The sequence below is a fragment of the Stegodyphus dumicola genome, chromosome 8, assembly GCF_044657685.1.
Source record: "Stegodyphus dumicola isolate Sdum_Otavi_A_Nest chromosome 8, ASM4465768v1".
NCBI classification, from domain to species: Eukaryota; Metazoa; Arthropoda; class Arachnida; order Araneae; family Eresidae; genus Stegodyphus; species Stegodyphus dumicola.
In genome coordinates, this window is record NC_140775.1 from 5,519,267 (window position 1) to 5,536,456 (window position 17,190).

The following is a 17,190-nucleotide window of genomic DNA, read 5'->3' on the forward strand; positions in this document are numbered from 1 at the left end:
TATGTGTCTTATTTCAAAATATTTTAATATAAAAAGGAACTTGTGATACTGCAAAAGCATTATCTGGCAAAAAAATGCATTAGTAATATGATTTAGGACAGGCTGTATTTAATTTAAACAATCATACTCAATTTTATTATTTATTATTCTTTTCAAATACAAAATAAGATCAGTTAATATTTTATAAAACTTTACATACATCATGATTATTTAGTCTGATATCAAATAGGTGCAACATCTGGAAGATTTCTTAATGACTATGTTAATAATGTGTTGCGTAGAACTGTAATGTAAAAAAGAATGACTTTAAATTTTATTATAGAACACATAGTAAATGACAGAAAAATTATTTTTAAACTGTGAAAGTAATTGTATCAATAGTTGCATTATACTTATTTAGACTTTTTATATGTTCACATAGAAAAAAGTGCAATCTCTTCATAAAATTATATGTGTTTTCTTTATATAAAAATTAAATCATTTAGATAAAATGCATAATTTTAAATTTAATGCTATTAAATAGTATTTTACCATCAGCTTCATGCATAGAATAGTTTCTAGTTTAAAACGAAAACTCATATGTATATACATTTGGGAATTCAGATTTTTTAGTTTTACGTTTACAAATGACAGTGAAAGTTCTGTACTTAAAGTAATAAATTTTAAAAATCAAATCAGAATTTAAAGTCATATTCAGCTATGTTGCCATAACATGAAAGATATTTAACACAATTTAAAAGTCATGTAGTGTGTTCAGTTAAATAAACTTCATCACTTCACTATTAAACAAAGTTGCATCTAAACGAAACTTGCTGTAGACTGTAGCAGAACCTGTACTTTTAATTTCAATACTGTGTGCATCAACCACCATGGAAACAATTCAGAAATATATTTCCAAATTTATATTTTGTTTTCATAGGCTTCATAAATGTATCTGTGAAACATTTATGAATGTATAATAAATGCTAAAGCAAGATTAATCATAACAGCATAAATGTGTCAGTATTTGATTTAGATTAATAAAGCAGGGCATTGGCCACTCCTAAGGCCAGAAGTGGTGGCCATTTCATTGTGCATGGTAATTTAGATAGAACTAACAGGTGGCCACCATAACCTCCTATGAACGGACAGACAATTTTACATACTTGCCTTCCCCGGGATTCGAACCCATGCCCTTCGGCACCGCAGTCAGGTTCCCCTAACTACTATACTGTCTGGTGGCTCATTGTTTATAATTTAGTACAAATAAAATTATGTATCTGAGATGTAAGTATTCCATAAAAATAAAACTGAAGCACACACACAGTGAAAATATTGGCACTAAAACATTTATATTTATTAAAATTATAAAGTTTTCTAAAAGTAAATCATAATGAATAAAAAAGTAAGCGCTTATAATATAAAAGTCACATATTTTGGGGCTTTATTTTAATCATAAAATCAATTTTCCTTTCTCCTACATATGAACTGTTAATAAAGTTCATATTTTATCAATCCATTTCCCCATAAATATATAAAATAGCTTTGCAAGAAATAGTTAATTCCTTTTATGGCTTTATTAATTACTGCCAATATAAATCTTATATGGCACTTGAAGATTATTAAATCATTATTTGTAAAAAGAATTAATTAAAAAAGGCCTTTTCTATAAGAATATGATATATAAAGCAATCTGAAGGCAGTATTATTGCACAGTGTTACAAACAGTACATAATTACACAAATTATGCCCTATATTTCAAAAACTAATATATCTTCTCATTGTAGGCATCAACAATGAAGTATGTGAAAGACCTATTACTTGTCATCATGAATAATAAAAAATGGCAGTAAGGAGGCACTAGTAATTTCAGCTCTTCGTTTTCACAAATCATTCAGCCTCTCAGAACCTAACGCATGATCCCCTGCAAGAAAAATAGTAATGTAATAATATAATATCAACAAAATAAGAAATAAAGGATATTTGTTTTATTTATGCATCATACAAAAAATAAGAATTTAAATCTCTAAACCAAAATAAGTGAGGTTATTAAAAAAGATTTTCACATAGCAAAAAATTACGTGGATGCTGGAAATGCTTGTAAAAATGTTGCCAATGCAGGTTTTTTTTTTTTTTTTTAAGGGTAATAAATAATGTTCAATCAACTGTTTCTCATTCAATCCTATTAAACTTCTTCTCTGTTGAGTTTTTTTAAAAGGTGAGTGAAAAAACATTATGAACACTTTGTATATGTACACTGTGCAAAAAAAAAAGGTGGGACAGTCTAAATCTCTTATTCTACTGGGCCGATTGACGAAATTCGAATTGTGTTTTTCATGTCTCGAAAGCATGACTTAGGATATGCATTAATGCATTAGCTTTATATATAGCATTGTTATAATATATGTATTTTGACAAAAAATCAGACTTTTCTGAAATGACATGCAATTTTTTTTCCATATTTCGATTCTACGATTCAAATTATGCCGAACTGCCATGTTTTGTAAAAATCGCACGCGTAGTTTTTAAAAAATTAGCTCTCAAAATTTTAACTCTTCGGTGTTAATTGAATTTGATATATATTTATTAATATCTCTTTTTCTAGTAAACTTACTTGATTCCTTCTTCCAGAATTCATAATTTAGGCTTAATCCAAATATAATTTGCACATTTTTTATGATTTATTTTTAAAATTTGTATTTTTAAATACTTTTTATAAATTTCTCGGAAAAAATTTGTATTATAACCTATACAGTTTTTAATATTATCTTAAAGAAGATGTATTTATAGGCGCACCTGCAAAAAATTAGAGTTTTTTATTCAATTTTCTTTTAAGATATACATGAATTTACATATTGGAGCATTTTGAAATTTGGCATCTTTTGTTTTTAGCGATAGTAACGCCAAACGATAATACGCACTTTGTTAAAATTATTTGAAAGTATAAACGATGACTTTTTCCCCCACTCGTCTACAATGAAAAAAAGAAAAGGAAAATAGGTTGTAAAATGAAGAAGTTCGCCAAGTAAATTATTCTTGGCAAAAACTGAAAAAGCCAAGATAAATTTTTGAATTTCTCCTTAAATTTCGCATTAAAATTTAATATTTAGGCATAATTTGAGTCGTAAAATCAAAATATGTAAAAAAATTCGCATGTTATTTCAGAAAAAGTCCGATTTTGTGTCAAAATACCTATGCTAGAATGATGCTATATATAAATCTAATATATATCCTAAGTCGTGCTTTCGAGACATGTCAAAAGCAATTTGGATTTTGTTAATTGGTCCAGTAGAACAGGAGATACAGAGCTGTCTCCATCCCCCGGTAGTGTACATTCTTTTTTTAGGTGACTAGTTAAGAATTTCTAGTAATTATCACCAAAATATGACTTTGCTAATACAAAAAATCTTTAAAAAACAGAGTATGATAATATTCATTCACAAATATTCATTGAATTTCATTTTCATTCTGATCTTAAAGTATAGGATTAAATGCAATGTAAAAGGGTGACTATAATTTTTTTGGCTAATTAAGCTCAGTACAGAGAGAACATAAGTATAAGAAAGCAGTAGGCAACTCTGTTATTTTAAAAGATTTCTACCTTTGGGACTGTGGTGATTTATCAGTAAGCTTCATATACTTCTGTTGTTTAAAATTCAGTCTGTACTTCATTTCTCTGCTAAATTTGGATTATGAACACTGCGTTTTTCATTATACAGTCAAAAGTCATTAATTCGGACACCCATAATCTGGAATTATCTATAATCCGGACCTCAAAGCTACAAACTTTCTGCGATTGCGTCGCGTTGATGCATGCGCGTAAGACCTTTACGGCTGCAAATATGCGTGTTCGCATGCGCAAAATACGTTTACGAATGCCCGTTTAATGTATAACGGACGGTATAAGCTAAGCTAAAATTATCTAATTCATTTAATGTTGCAGATTGCGTTGTTCCTTAATCTTCGAATTGGATCCGGCTTATTATTTTTTTCAGACTGTTAGAGCAATTTTACAAAAGTAAGCTTGAACTTTCGATTATGTCAAATAGAATTTCTGATATACAGTGTTATCCAAATTAAACTTCCCTAACTCAGAGGACTGTGCAGAGTGTTGTATGGGTCATAATGTGATGAAATTTTAAAAACAGACACTTCAGATCATGCGCTCGAGATTTATTACACAAAAAAAATTAGTACAAGAAGTTGTCGATAGGTGGCGCAGTAAAACTACCAATGTGCATATTGCAGCAACGTGATTTGCAGAAAAAAAGCTTCTGCGCAACGTATCCAAAAGACGAGCCCTACAAAAGTGGAAGACAGGCCTTGCACAGGCAGTTGTTTCCAGCTATAAATATTCAGTACATTTACACTGTCAATGCCTTTACCCGAGCACTGGCATTCTAGCTACGCCATTGCTTGTATGTTTTGAAAGTATGTTTCGAAGTCCATTAAACAAAAAGTGGAATTGCTGCAAAAAATGGATAAAGGCATATCCTTTGTTTATCTAACCATTCCGAAATCTGTTTATCAATTTCACGCTGCTCTGCAGCGGGGGGCAATGAATTGGAAGTTGATCTGTCAGCACAATCCTTATCTTCAGGGCAGATGTTTTTATTTTATTTGGCTTATAATTCCTTACTAAATGTAGTATTTCATCTCGATGTACTCCGTCTTTGATATGATTTAAATCAAATTCCTCGTCATTAATTCGCTTCTGATAGCGAAGAAAGTGACACAGAGTTTATTGAAAACGAAAAAATTTCGATTGAAAATTAGTCGGTATTCTCGACACAGCAATTATAGGACTTGAACAGCAGAACTTTGTAACTGAACAAGAAATTATGTCTGTTTATAGAATTAAGGAGAAAGTATTAGCACATAAAAAACGAAGCAATCTAAACAACTTACATTGAAAGAAATGTTTAACAAAGTAAACAAATAAATATTAAGCTTTTTTTTTTTTTTTTTTTTTTTTTGGTGTAAATTTTGATACTCTTTAGATCATAATTGTTCTTTATTTCATAAATTACGGTTTCGTATTTTTAATTTTATAATTTCTGCATGCCATCTTACCAGATTTAAACTGATGATCTATAATCCGGAATCGCCGAAGTCCCGACGAGTCCGGATTAATGACTTTTAACTGTAATTGTCATTTTTATCTATATGCTTTGGACGCTGGGAATGCTTGTAACAATGTTGCCTAGTACAGGGGGGGAGACTGAGTTATTAAATAATGTACAGTCTTTTTCAATAATTTCTTCTCTACTGCTTTTTTTAATATAATGAATAACGAAACATTATGGACACTTTGTACATTTACACTGTCAATGAACATATTGGCTACTACATAAAGTTGATTAATGAAAAGTTATTCTTATTATGCCTTTTAAAAATTCTAAATGTAGGTTTGCAACCAAACAGTATTTTGAAAAGAAAGTCAAAAGAGTGATTTACATATTACCAAACTCCATATTATGTATTACTACATTAATATTCTAAATCTTGTTTTGACAATGCATTAATTACAGTAAATATTTATAACTGAACTGAAATGAAGTTTAAATGAAACTACGAATTAGTTTTAAAAATTATATAAAATACATATTATCTGCTGAAATGTACCTTTTGTAATTATATGACTTTCTTACAGCAATTTTTAATTATTAATTTATTTACAATCTTTTATTTTCATGGAAAATCTTTTAGAATTTTAAGAAAAACTGTTCAATGCTTTACTATTTCACTCAATGCAAATATAGATAGTTACTGTGCCATAGGTTAATGAAGGCACTTAAAGTATAAATATTATACAATGAGAACAACTGAAATTAATTAATTTTCTTAATAAAAAATCTATGTATACAGCAGTGTGATTTTAAACTAAAGTACTAGATGATTTAAATTTAACTTACTTGGTTCATCAATTTCTGTTGCTATAATGAGAAAAACACCATCAGACTTGGCACGAATGTATTTTAGGTTATGGGGGAATTCAAAATAACTCCTATACATTACAATCTAGTGAAATTGAATATGAAAATTTGTACAACCCTAGACTCTGGTAAACAATGGCCTAATAAGTGATAGCTCAAGTATTCATTTTTACAATCAAGCATAACATTTGAAATTGATAATATAGCTATCGTACTTCATACATGCAATATCTAGACGTTTCCTGAAGAATCTCTGCGCCAGAATCAGTATATGTGTTTCACTACTTTATATGTGTTTCACTACGTTAGAGGGAAGACAAAGAACATTATAAATATTCAGCTAGGACATGCATGTGATTATTTAATAAATCGTAAATTGTGAAACAAACCGAAACAGGTTAGAATGCTGTACATTCATACACTAATGTATACTGTATCGTGATGGTCACAAATGCCATGTTCATAGGGGTAGACTTGTTGGCAGTCGTGTAGCTGGGGGGAGGGGGCAATCTATCCCCGGGTACAGCATCCAGGCGGCGCTAAATTCATGCTACAAAGTTTTTTAATGAAATGTTTTCCATTCTTGTCACACAGAAAGGGGCGCAAATTCGTCAGTTGTACCCGAGCGCTGACATTCTAGCTACGCCACTGCTTGTTGGCTATATTTCCAAACAATCCATTTTTGTAGAACAGTCACGAAGCTGACCACCTATCAAGACTTAATCACCACTCAGCCCGCAAGGCTCAAACTAGGAAGCCCCGAATCATCATATAATTCTTAATAATAATTTTTTCTTCATGAAATTAGGAAAAATGGGAACTACGGACTTCTGAGAGGGTGCTGGGCACAAGGTACCCAACTCGTCTAAATGATATTCTGGCAGTTACTAGTAGGATATATTGGAACACATTGGGTTGTTCCAAAAGTAATTTCGTTTTTGCCTAACAGAGGGCTTAATTGTATTTTTTCACAGCCAACTTCACACTTAAGCCGCATAATCATTATACATTTTGAAACAAAGGCACTAAATGATGCAAACTGGCGAATAACAACTCGTGAGATTGCTGACAGATTAAATTTATTGAATTCGACTGTTCATGGTCATTTGAAACGCCTAGGTTTAATGTCAAAGCTCAACGTATGGGTTCCTCGTGTTCTTAAAAAATAAAAGCTCTCCATCTTCAAGATCGTAATTTTGTAAACCCGTTTTGGCACTGCCGTTCTGTCATTACATCTTTTCCATAAACATTGTTTAATTTTTTTCTTGTTTGAATAGCATTTTTATCTTTTCGTTAGTAAAAAAGCAAAATATGCCGAAAATGCTGCTTTTCATTTTCCATATTTGAAATTGCACCAATCAAAAACTGCTGCGTAGAATCAATCGGAACTTTTTCACAAACAAGCCTTGCTATATCAGCTATCAAAATATGTAATGATTTTGCAGCTTAAATGTGAAATTGGTAGTGAAAAAATACAATTAAGCCCTCTGTTGAGAAAAAACGAAATTACTTTCCGAACAACCCAATATATGTATTCTGTTAACTGCAATTGCATGTACTTCTTGAAATATGGCTCAGTTCACAAGGATGGAACATCCTTCAATATCGAATAAACTGTGGCACAATTTCTAAAAGAGTAGTTCATTGAGGATACACTGACATATCATACAATTCATTGAGGTTCATACAATCATACAATTCATTGAGTTCATTGAGGATACACTGACATATTATACAATTGCTCCTTCAGCTGTCATTGCATTAATGGACTTAAACTAGTGTTTTACTTTTACTCTAAGATCATATAAAGAAACTTGGTATTAACTGTCAACAGAAACTTTGTATGATTCCTATCAATAACCCATAAAAGCATTGTTTTAACAGAAGATTTCACTTAGGAGTAACCATCTGTGCTGACAAATTCTGAAGTTGTTTTGAGCCTACTAGGTATCTCTAAAAGCAGCGAACACAACTTTGATCAATCGATTTGTAAATATATAAGTTCTGAATATTACAAATATTTAAGAACTTTATTCATTTACAAATGTTAATAGATAAGACACTGCATTCCAAAGAGAAAGTTTAAACACATACCCCCCCCCCCAAAAAAAAATAAAATGGAGGTTAGATTATTTTGCTTGCCTTATTTTTATACAGAAAATGTTAGTGAATAGAAAATCAGAATATGAATGAACAGAGTTTAAGACACTACTACACAATATACGTATGTTAATTCTTATAGAAATAAAATTTTAAGAAATTACAAATAACGCATATCCAGTGACGTAGCGAGAGGAGGTGGCACTTTTCGTGTGAAACTTATAGGGGTTAGTTACATGGAACTTCAAGAGCAGAAAATACTAATTGAGATTTATTAGATTATAGAGAAGTTAACTTCTGTTATCTGTATAAACTGTGGAAAACTAAAATTCTCTCTGCAGGTCTTTAAAAAAATCGGAATTGGTTCATATTTCAGTTATGAAACGAGTACTGTCTTATATTCACATCAATTTATATACCGTACGTTACACATAAAGTAAACTACATAAGGCAGCCAGCTCGTCGTTTGGAATTGAGCCACAGGCCGAACTACCAGTATTCGGACATCTTCCCATTCAGTCATTGGTGAAGTAAAGAATCACGAGATGCTGAACTGTTACATGAAAGTGAACTGAGTAGAGAATTGTTTTATACTGTACAGCTTACACTAAGAAATTACACTGGCTTACTTGCTAAAACCACCCTCACTTTGTAGAGAATATGCCTATAATTAAATGTAACTTGTGGCAAACCCTCGAACAGACGTGTAAGCGCTATGTCTAAGATGTAACAGAACTCAAGAAAGGTGTAAAAGACCATTTTACTACAGTAAACTGAAAAGAAGTCATACCTGGTGCTTACAAATCAGCAAGGATTAATGGCATGAGCTCAAAAGTATAATTTTAAACTAAAATTAAGCATCTATTGCCAAGGGCTGCACAGAGATATTTAAGAGCGAAAGTGGCTCTTAAGCCTACGCCAGCTTGACAAGCACTATCGGCAAGAATAAAGGAACGCTTCCTTATAATAATGAGTGTTAACGTGGTCTTCAACAGGCAGAAAATGTCTGCAGAAAATGTCTGACAAAAACAATCTCAAACTCTCACTTAAATACACACGAGCTAATTTGTATTCCGGCAGGAAAATGGAAAGAGAGAAGTGACAGTAGAGATTTGGAATATAAAATAACTGGTTAATTAACATAAATAAACCTCACGACTTCATATAACGTTTCGAATGGTGTAAGGATCCATTTAGTTTCATTAAGCAATTATTTTATGTTAATTTGCTTTCCTGTACTTCTCTTTTCTCGTTTTCCTGCGAGAATGTAAATTTCTAGCTTGCGCATATTCAAATGAGGTAGAAATGGGATAGTATTTAAACGAAGGTTTTAGAAGGTAGAATTAGAGCGTGTTCTGCCTACTGAAGACCACATTGCTAATTTGATTCTCATGACAGTAGTATTCTGCAGCATTGCGTTAGTTTCGCCATTAGGCTTGTCACGCTGACTTTAGGTCAGAGCCAACTTGCGTGTTACTCTATTTGTGTAGCCGTTAGGCTAACTTACTGTTACTTAGTTAAGTCAAACTCGATACCTTTGATTCAAGCCATAAATGCTGTCTATTCTGTAAGCATGGGTGATGCCTTCTGTTCAACTTTTATTGCAGTTAATAAAGCGGTCCTTTACACCCTTTCCCAGTCTCTGTGATATTTTACAAGATATAGTGATAATTTACTTAAGGTTGTTAGAGGTTTCGTACACTTGATGCTACCAACGAATAGCAGAAATGGAAAATACGAAAGATAATTAAATTATAATTCTAATGACAGAAATAAAGAGAAGTTCCTCACTGAAAGAGAAATATTTCAGAAATTTGTTTTTTTCTGTTACTGCCTGAGAAGACATAACCCAAAGGTGGAAAGACACTCGCTTTGAATAATTTATTCTAAAATATAGATTCCAAAACAAAATTCTAAATGTCGTACGTATTTATATTTCGAATTTTCGTCAGAGAAGAGCAACTGGAGTAATGAAGCAAATTTCTAGAATATCATCAACAATTCCATTAAAAGAAACGCAAGCAAAATAGAACTCTGAAACGCCGGAATGAAAAGTTTTATTTCAAAAATTAATACAGAGAATTTATTTATTTCTCTATATGTTATTTCAATATCTTATAGATTTGATTTTTTAGTGTGATTTTTTTAGTGTGCCCTCAAAAGCTCTAGCTACACCACTGCTCGCATCTGAAATTCAGTTACTTAAAAAGAATCTCACGTACATTAATGCCTGAAAATATTACCAGGGATTTCATTTACCTTTCAAATTAGTGACCTTTACTGTAGCTGATGCAGACGATTCGCCTAGTTCATTTTTAGCTATGCACCAATAAGTAGCCTGATTTTCTGGAATAATGTTTAAAAATTGCAACCAAGATGTTACTTCATATCTGCTTGGACCGCCACGAGACTGAACTGCTACTTTAGGATCGTCACCTGTAAAAATATCAGATGTTTGATTAGAAATTTACAAATAAAAATGCCATAAATTATACAATCGTCAAAATTACAGATGTTCTTTACACGTTTATTGAACCATTTCCGGGCCGTTTAGTTCATGTTTAAAATGTAAAAAGTATTTTATTAAATGTTCGATCGAATGGCATTTCTTCTGGGCTATAAATCTGCATCGTGACTCGCGTGATAGAATACCTTTTTGTAAAATTTCCAGGGGTATTGATTTCCATTCCCATTCCACTCCTTTCCAGAGTCCATCGATCGTGGTGGATTTGCGCTTAAAAAGAGTACTTTTCATAGGTGAAACAGGTCACCACAGTCCATGTGTGAAACGTCAGGGGACTTCGAGGGAATACACAGAAAAGGTACGTATGCAGTACTTGTATCAGTCTTCATTTTTTCAAGGAATGCAGGCGTACTTTCCGACGTGTGACTTGTTACTTAGGCTTGATGAAGTTTCACTCTTTGAAAGTCATTAGAAGATATAAAGAAATAGAATTTCTTCTGTAAATACCAGACGTTAATCTTTCTCTTGATAGCACGATGAATTGATTTCAACATTTTTTTTTTCCCTCTTCGTACTGTTTATTTCACATTGTAAGAGAAACCTGGAGCAATCATAAATTCTTTACTGACACTTTCTTTGCATTGGCGGAACCAGATGTGCTAATTTTTTTCTCTTGGTTCTTGATAATAAATAGACATTTTATTGTTGCAATTATTTAGGTAAACCCATGCTTCATCACAGATCATAGTATATTTTTATTTATCTCCTGCTAAATAGGTTTCATACAGGGTTTTGCAAATTATTTTGCATTGAGCCACATGCCTCGGTGAAGGCTAGTGAACATTATTATTATTTTTTTAAGCGTTTATAAATTGTAAATCTTGGTTTCTTATTTTACTTACATTGTCGTTATAGATGTATTTAAAGATTTTGCGATTGATTTCTGCATCGGCGAATTCTCTTGTTACTAACGGTTTCACTTTAGAAACATTAGAAGCAATGCGTACCTTTTTCGGGTATTTCCTTGGAGTCTTCTTTTCATGTAGAAGGAACGATTCATGGTTTCTCCCTTTCCGATTGATAATATTGCTTATTTTGCACTAAGAAATTTTAATAACATGTCTTTGACAATGTTTTTGAATCATGGAATAGGAATATTTCTCTTTGAAAAGCTCAAAAACGCATCCTTCAATCCACAGCTTGTTTGCACGCGACATTTTCAGACAAGAATAAATTTAAAAGTAGCAGACGATATTTCTCGTTTCCAGTACTTCTGGCATCAATAATTCATTTTTAATTATTCACATTCTATATGTTCAGAATAAATGCAGATAAAAAAGTACACAGGTATTTAACTTGCTTACTAGGTAGGGGTTCTGTGTCACCATTGCCTTTATCAACTCTCCACTCTACGACGGGAATCGGCCAACCCATAGCTTCACAGGATAAAGCTACATGACCTCCAGTGTAGTTGGCAACGTCTTCCGGTGGGCTGACAATCTTTGGAGCTAAAATAATAATATGAATTAATTAAAGAATGCTATTAAACATTAAACAAACACTGGGTTACGTACCCTAATGTCTGTCTACAAGGCAGGTGAAAATGACAGTAAGAATTTATTAATTTCTTTATTAGTGTATAAACAAGATCACTAAAGTGGCATGTTTGAATCATTATAACATGCCACCCATACGTACGTACAACAATCAGATATACGGTAGTGTTATTTAAATAAAATACGATCCAGATACAAACTATAATGTGTTAGGATGAATACTTTCTTTTTAACATAGCATTTCATAAAGACGTTATATTTTAAGTTGTAAATTTGTGTAAATATTTAAACTCATTTGAATACACTGTTTTTGTTGTTTTTATTTATATATTTGTTTTTTTAAGGTTTGTTTTGTGTTTATTTGAATCTGTGGCCACACGTTCTGTGTATAAGTGTTTAATTCTTATATAGAATTGTAGATCTTTCAGTTATTCGAAGACTCATTTTCATCGTATGTAGCCGCGACACCAGATCTTTGGTAACTATCCACCTGAATAAGCGAACCAGTCGGATTTTCCAAGTCTCGATTCCGACTCTGTCACGTTGATAGTAGACTTAGAATTCAGTTAAAAGGTCATAACAACTCAGTCATAGTCTGTGGTGTCTTCTTTTGGCGATGTTTTGGACTTAGTACTTGCACCAAGCACCCTCACTACATCTAAACACGAAGATCTGCTGTGTGTGTGTGTGTGTGTGATTATGGCAAAGCCTCGAGGGCTATCTGCCTAAAGGGAGGGATGCTTTCGTGGAGGACTTTCTAAGAGAAACTGGCTCGTATACACGTTACACATGGGGAAAACCACGGAAACGCCTATGCAGCCAGCCCGTTCGCGGGATTCGAACCTCGGACCGAACTACCAGTGTTCAGCGACTTTACCGCTCGGCCGCTGGTGGGCCGAAGATCTGCTGAGAGACCACTTCCATCCCTTCAAGAATTTTCTACCATCCAGATGGAAATGGAATATTCTAGCCAAAGTCTGCTTTTGTCACAAATCCCAGTTAACTACTACCGAGTTCGAGGGATATTCCACTTAACTCTTCCACTTGAAATGGCCACCAAGAAGTCCAAACTTAAATTTCATCGAACATTTTTGGTATATTCCGGAAGGTGTGCAAGCAAATCATCCACCACCAGCGTCCTCAGCTTGATTTATGAGAAATTCGATGTTTGGGAGGCTATACTTCTGGCATACCTCCGTAGACTTAGTGAATCCATGCCTCGTCGTGTAGCAGCCGTTATCAAGGCCAAATGAGCAGTAACGCTTTTTTAATTATATTATTACCCATTCAACGGCATTTTAATGTAGTATGATCAAGCAAATGCATTGGATAGAATGAAAACCACCTGATATTCTTTATGTTGGTGTTTCAGTGGTTCTTGCCAGAGCTTAAATTGCGCCAGAGCCCACTGGAATCCATCTCCGGTGCTTCTTAGTTTTGGGGATAAATCAATTCTAGCCGGAGCGCACCGGAGCCCTAAATCAGAAGGCTTCGGATTTTTTTAAATGTAACTAAAGAACAATTTCAGCAGACATTTGATCTCGAAAATTTTATTTTTAATTATAAAATTATATTTAAAAAAATCGATTTTAACTTCTGAATGCATGCTTCTCTTTCCTTGGGAAACAAACCTTTGGATGGAGATCGAGACCTTTAAGGAAAGAAAAGCCCCCCACCCACAATTCAAAGGCTTATTCTCCAGAAAGCATATTATGACAGCGGGTAAATTTTTCGTTCCAACACTAGTGTCTTCCCGCGGCGCAGAGCACTTGCAGACTTTTTAAACAATTTAACCAAAGACGGGTTATGATTGTCACTTGTTACTTTTTTTTCAGCTAAACCTCGAATTCGGTGAAAATTTTTTCCCTTTAGCTAGTGTTATAGTGAGAGGAGATCGTGGTCAGAAAATGTTGGACTTTTCTCTTTTTGTTTTTAAACCTACAGGTCATCGTTAAAATTTACTCCTTGTCCTCTTACTGTTTATAGCATTCTCTGTAGTTTAGTGACGCTTTAACCAAACATTTTTTATTGGTGTGCTGGAAAAAGAATGGTCTTTATTTCTATCATCCCTTGAAGTAGTACATTATATTCAGAGCCTAAATTAAATCGGAAATTTAGAGCTTAATTAGCACCTTTGAGCTGTTTCTTATTTCTTGCGTTAAATCTCATTCGAAGCCCCAACTAAAGGTATGTCCAGTACTTTATTTTAATATCTAATAACTTACTATATTTTTATTTATCTCTTTACATTTTATTAAATTTAAATATTAATTATTTACTTATTCCAATCATTATTAATTATTTTACTAGCCCTTTTATTTATTTATACATTTTTGTTCTTTCTTGACAGTCTTCCATAGGGTACCGGCACTTCTAATTTTAGAAATTAAGTTCTGGTTCATGGATATTTTAGAGAAATAACAGAAACTTACCACAGTTTGGTTTAAATATTTCTGTATTTTGATAAAAATTATAATTATCGACATTACTTTGTTATAAAGTTGAATCTGACAGGAATGTTCGATGCGGAGCGGAGCTCATTTAATAAAGTCCCAAATTAGAGAAGCTGCCCAAAATCTTTATCATGAAACTAATATACTGTTTTCATTTATTATAATTATCAATAGGAAATTATTTGTTAAAGATTTCTTTCAGCATTTGGGTTGATTGACGTTGATATTGTGCCGGTCCGCGAGCCAAGATTTAACTTCTTGCTCCCCGGTGTACCGTGCTTTTGGTGTGCTCGTGGCGACATCTATGGGTTGAATCAGAAGTGTAATGCGAGCTTTGAGTGGCTCTGTGGACGCTGCAATATTATCCGCCGAATTTATGCAATATTTTCTCTGGGTTGAGTTAGAAGTTTCAGATGTCAGTAGCTTTAGCGTAAGAAACGAGCGAAACGTCTGACACAAAAACTGTGTTATTGAATTAAATAGTGCTAATTTTTTTCTAATATATTTGTGCATGCCTCCCAAGAGTTGAAGTTTTCACCCGTCCTAACTGGAACACTTGTTCTATGTTCTGGTGTTGCGTTAACTTCTAATTTTTCCGGCACTGATGCAAAACATTGAAAAGCTATCAAAAAATGCACTTACCTGTATGTGAAAGCAGAAAAAAAAAAATACACATTTATTGTCAGAATATGTGTAACTCTTGCATAATGAAACTCGGCAACGTCAAAAACAAAAGAGTGTATAGATGCCCTGGAAGATCAGCTCAAGTAGGCTGACCGCAAATAGGATGAGGCTGCCCGCAAGATGGTCATGGTCGAAGCTGATTTAGGACGTGCTGAGACTGCGTGAATAAAATCGTAGAGCTTTGAGGAAGAGTAAAAAGTTGTTGGTAACAATCTGAAATCTCTAAAAGTCAGCGAAGAGAAGAATCAACAAAGGGAAGAAGCTTACGAATCCCAGATTTGCACTAGTGGCTGCAAAATGCAAGATTGAAGGTCGTGAGTTCGATCTTCAACCGGGGCACCACATTTTTAAGTTTTTAGCATAGCTTCAAACTTGTTTCCTTTCACACGTCTTAACCCAAACTAATCGGAGCCTTTTCTGAAATATTCACTTGATATTTTATTAGACTTACTTATGGCAGCATTCGAACTTTTCAAGATTAGGTTATGTGAATATGGCAATGATTTCCATAATGACTATCTGCCTAATATAAGGCATGCCTCTGCAAAAAACTTTCTAGAAACTAGTTACGTTATATGTCAAGAGAACACCGATGCAGGCAGCCCGTTCACCCAGGTCCAAAACTAGATCAAACTACCAGTGTTCAGCCACAGATGAGAGGGCAAACGTTTCAAGAAACTGAATTAATTCTTAAAAAAAGAAAAGAAAAGAAAGAATTTCAACTGCAGAGGAATTTGAAATATTAAAAAAACTTATGAAGTAAATTTTGTGATTAAAAACAATCTGTAGGAGAGTTCGTGCTTCCAGGAAGGGGGAGATCAGAACAGTATAATTAAAAATTAATAAATCTATCTCACAGTTGCCTTTACCGACAGTTTTGTCTGTACTTTCAAAAAAATACAGTAAACTTTCTCCCTAGCTTTTTCGCCATTTGATTGTGTCCTGTCTGCCATATTGTACAACACAGATTTTACATCTTTAATTATCTCTTTAATCTGTATTTGTAATCTGGACACTGCTATGATTCAACTCATTTTAAATTTGCTGCTACAGCCTGGTTAAAGTAAAGGACCTAGGTAAGTGTTCTTCCAAAAGCCCTTAAAGTCGATCTTCCGAACAAATAGCATTATGAGAAGGTATACGGCTATATGGAATTCCCTAAAATTCGAGGTCCTAATCTTGTAAAAGCCTAGTTGGTAATCAGGCCTTGTCTGTCATTATTAGTGTACGGATCTGTTACAAGGGAGAAGGTTAGTAAGATTCCAGACTTAAAATTGAAGACCATAGTTTATTGGAATTTTTTAAAATAAATGTTTTAGAATTTTTATTCATTTATTTAATTTTTTATTTATTTATTTATTGTGGTTAACTAAAGTTAAATGTAATGAACAGCAAAATGCTCTCTCAAGCAAGCGGATTCAGCTTTCAAATTCCGAGTGAAAAATTCGCCTCGCTGAAAGAAAAGGCACTTTTCTTGTTAAGAATATTATATAGTATTTTGCTATATTATTTGACATTTTAAGCAATTACAAGAAACAAAATTCTTTCATATTTTAAATTTAAGTAGAAAAATTCTAATTAATATAATGGCATTCGATAGGATTCTCTAAATTTACGTGATACTCTGGTTTTCCTTGTTTACAACAACCCATTTGTCTAATACCACCCTTTAGTAATGCTGATGATCCTGTTAAAGAAAGATTTAATTCCTGCCAACAGAAAGTTCATTCAGTTATCAAAAAAAGTATAGGTCAGATGCATGAAAGATGGAATAAGTTATTTTCTAAACCATTAATTCTTAGTTTACCTCTTGTAACAAAAGTGGTTATTGCTTGCTCTATGATTCATAACATATGCATAGAAATGGAAGATATTTGGCCAAAAGAAGCTTTTGTTGATTTTAATGTTAATGAGGAAGATACAAACATTTATGAAGGCCAAATTAGTGGTGAAAATACGCAAAAACAGATGGCAGTTTCTTTACTTTCTGAACATGAAATGCAGAAAATTATGAATGA

The 17,190-nt window shown here is 33.0% G+C and overlaps 1 pseudogene across 1 annotated transcript; it reads right to left on the bottom strand.

Moving 5' to 3' along the window:
- Positions 1–1,312: 1,312 nt before the first annotated feature.
- On the bottom strand, positions 1,313–11,994 carry LOC146995621 (insulin-like growth factor-binding protein-related protein 1 pseudogene; annotated as a pseudogene). Its single transcript, XR_015042466.1, has 3 exons — positions 11,844–11,994; positions 10,275–10,451; positions 1,313–1,903 (listed from the first exon to the last, which is right to left on the bottom strand). The product of XR_015042466.1 is annotated as an insulin-like growth factor-binding protein-related protein 1 pseudogene (transcript).
- Positions 11,995–17,190: the final 5,196 nt, after the last annotated feature.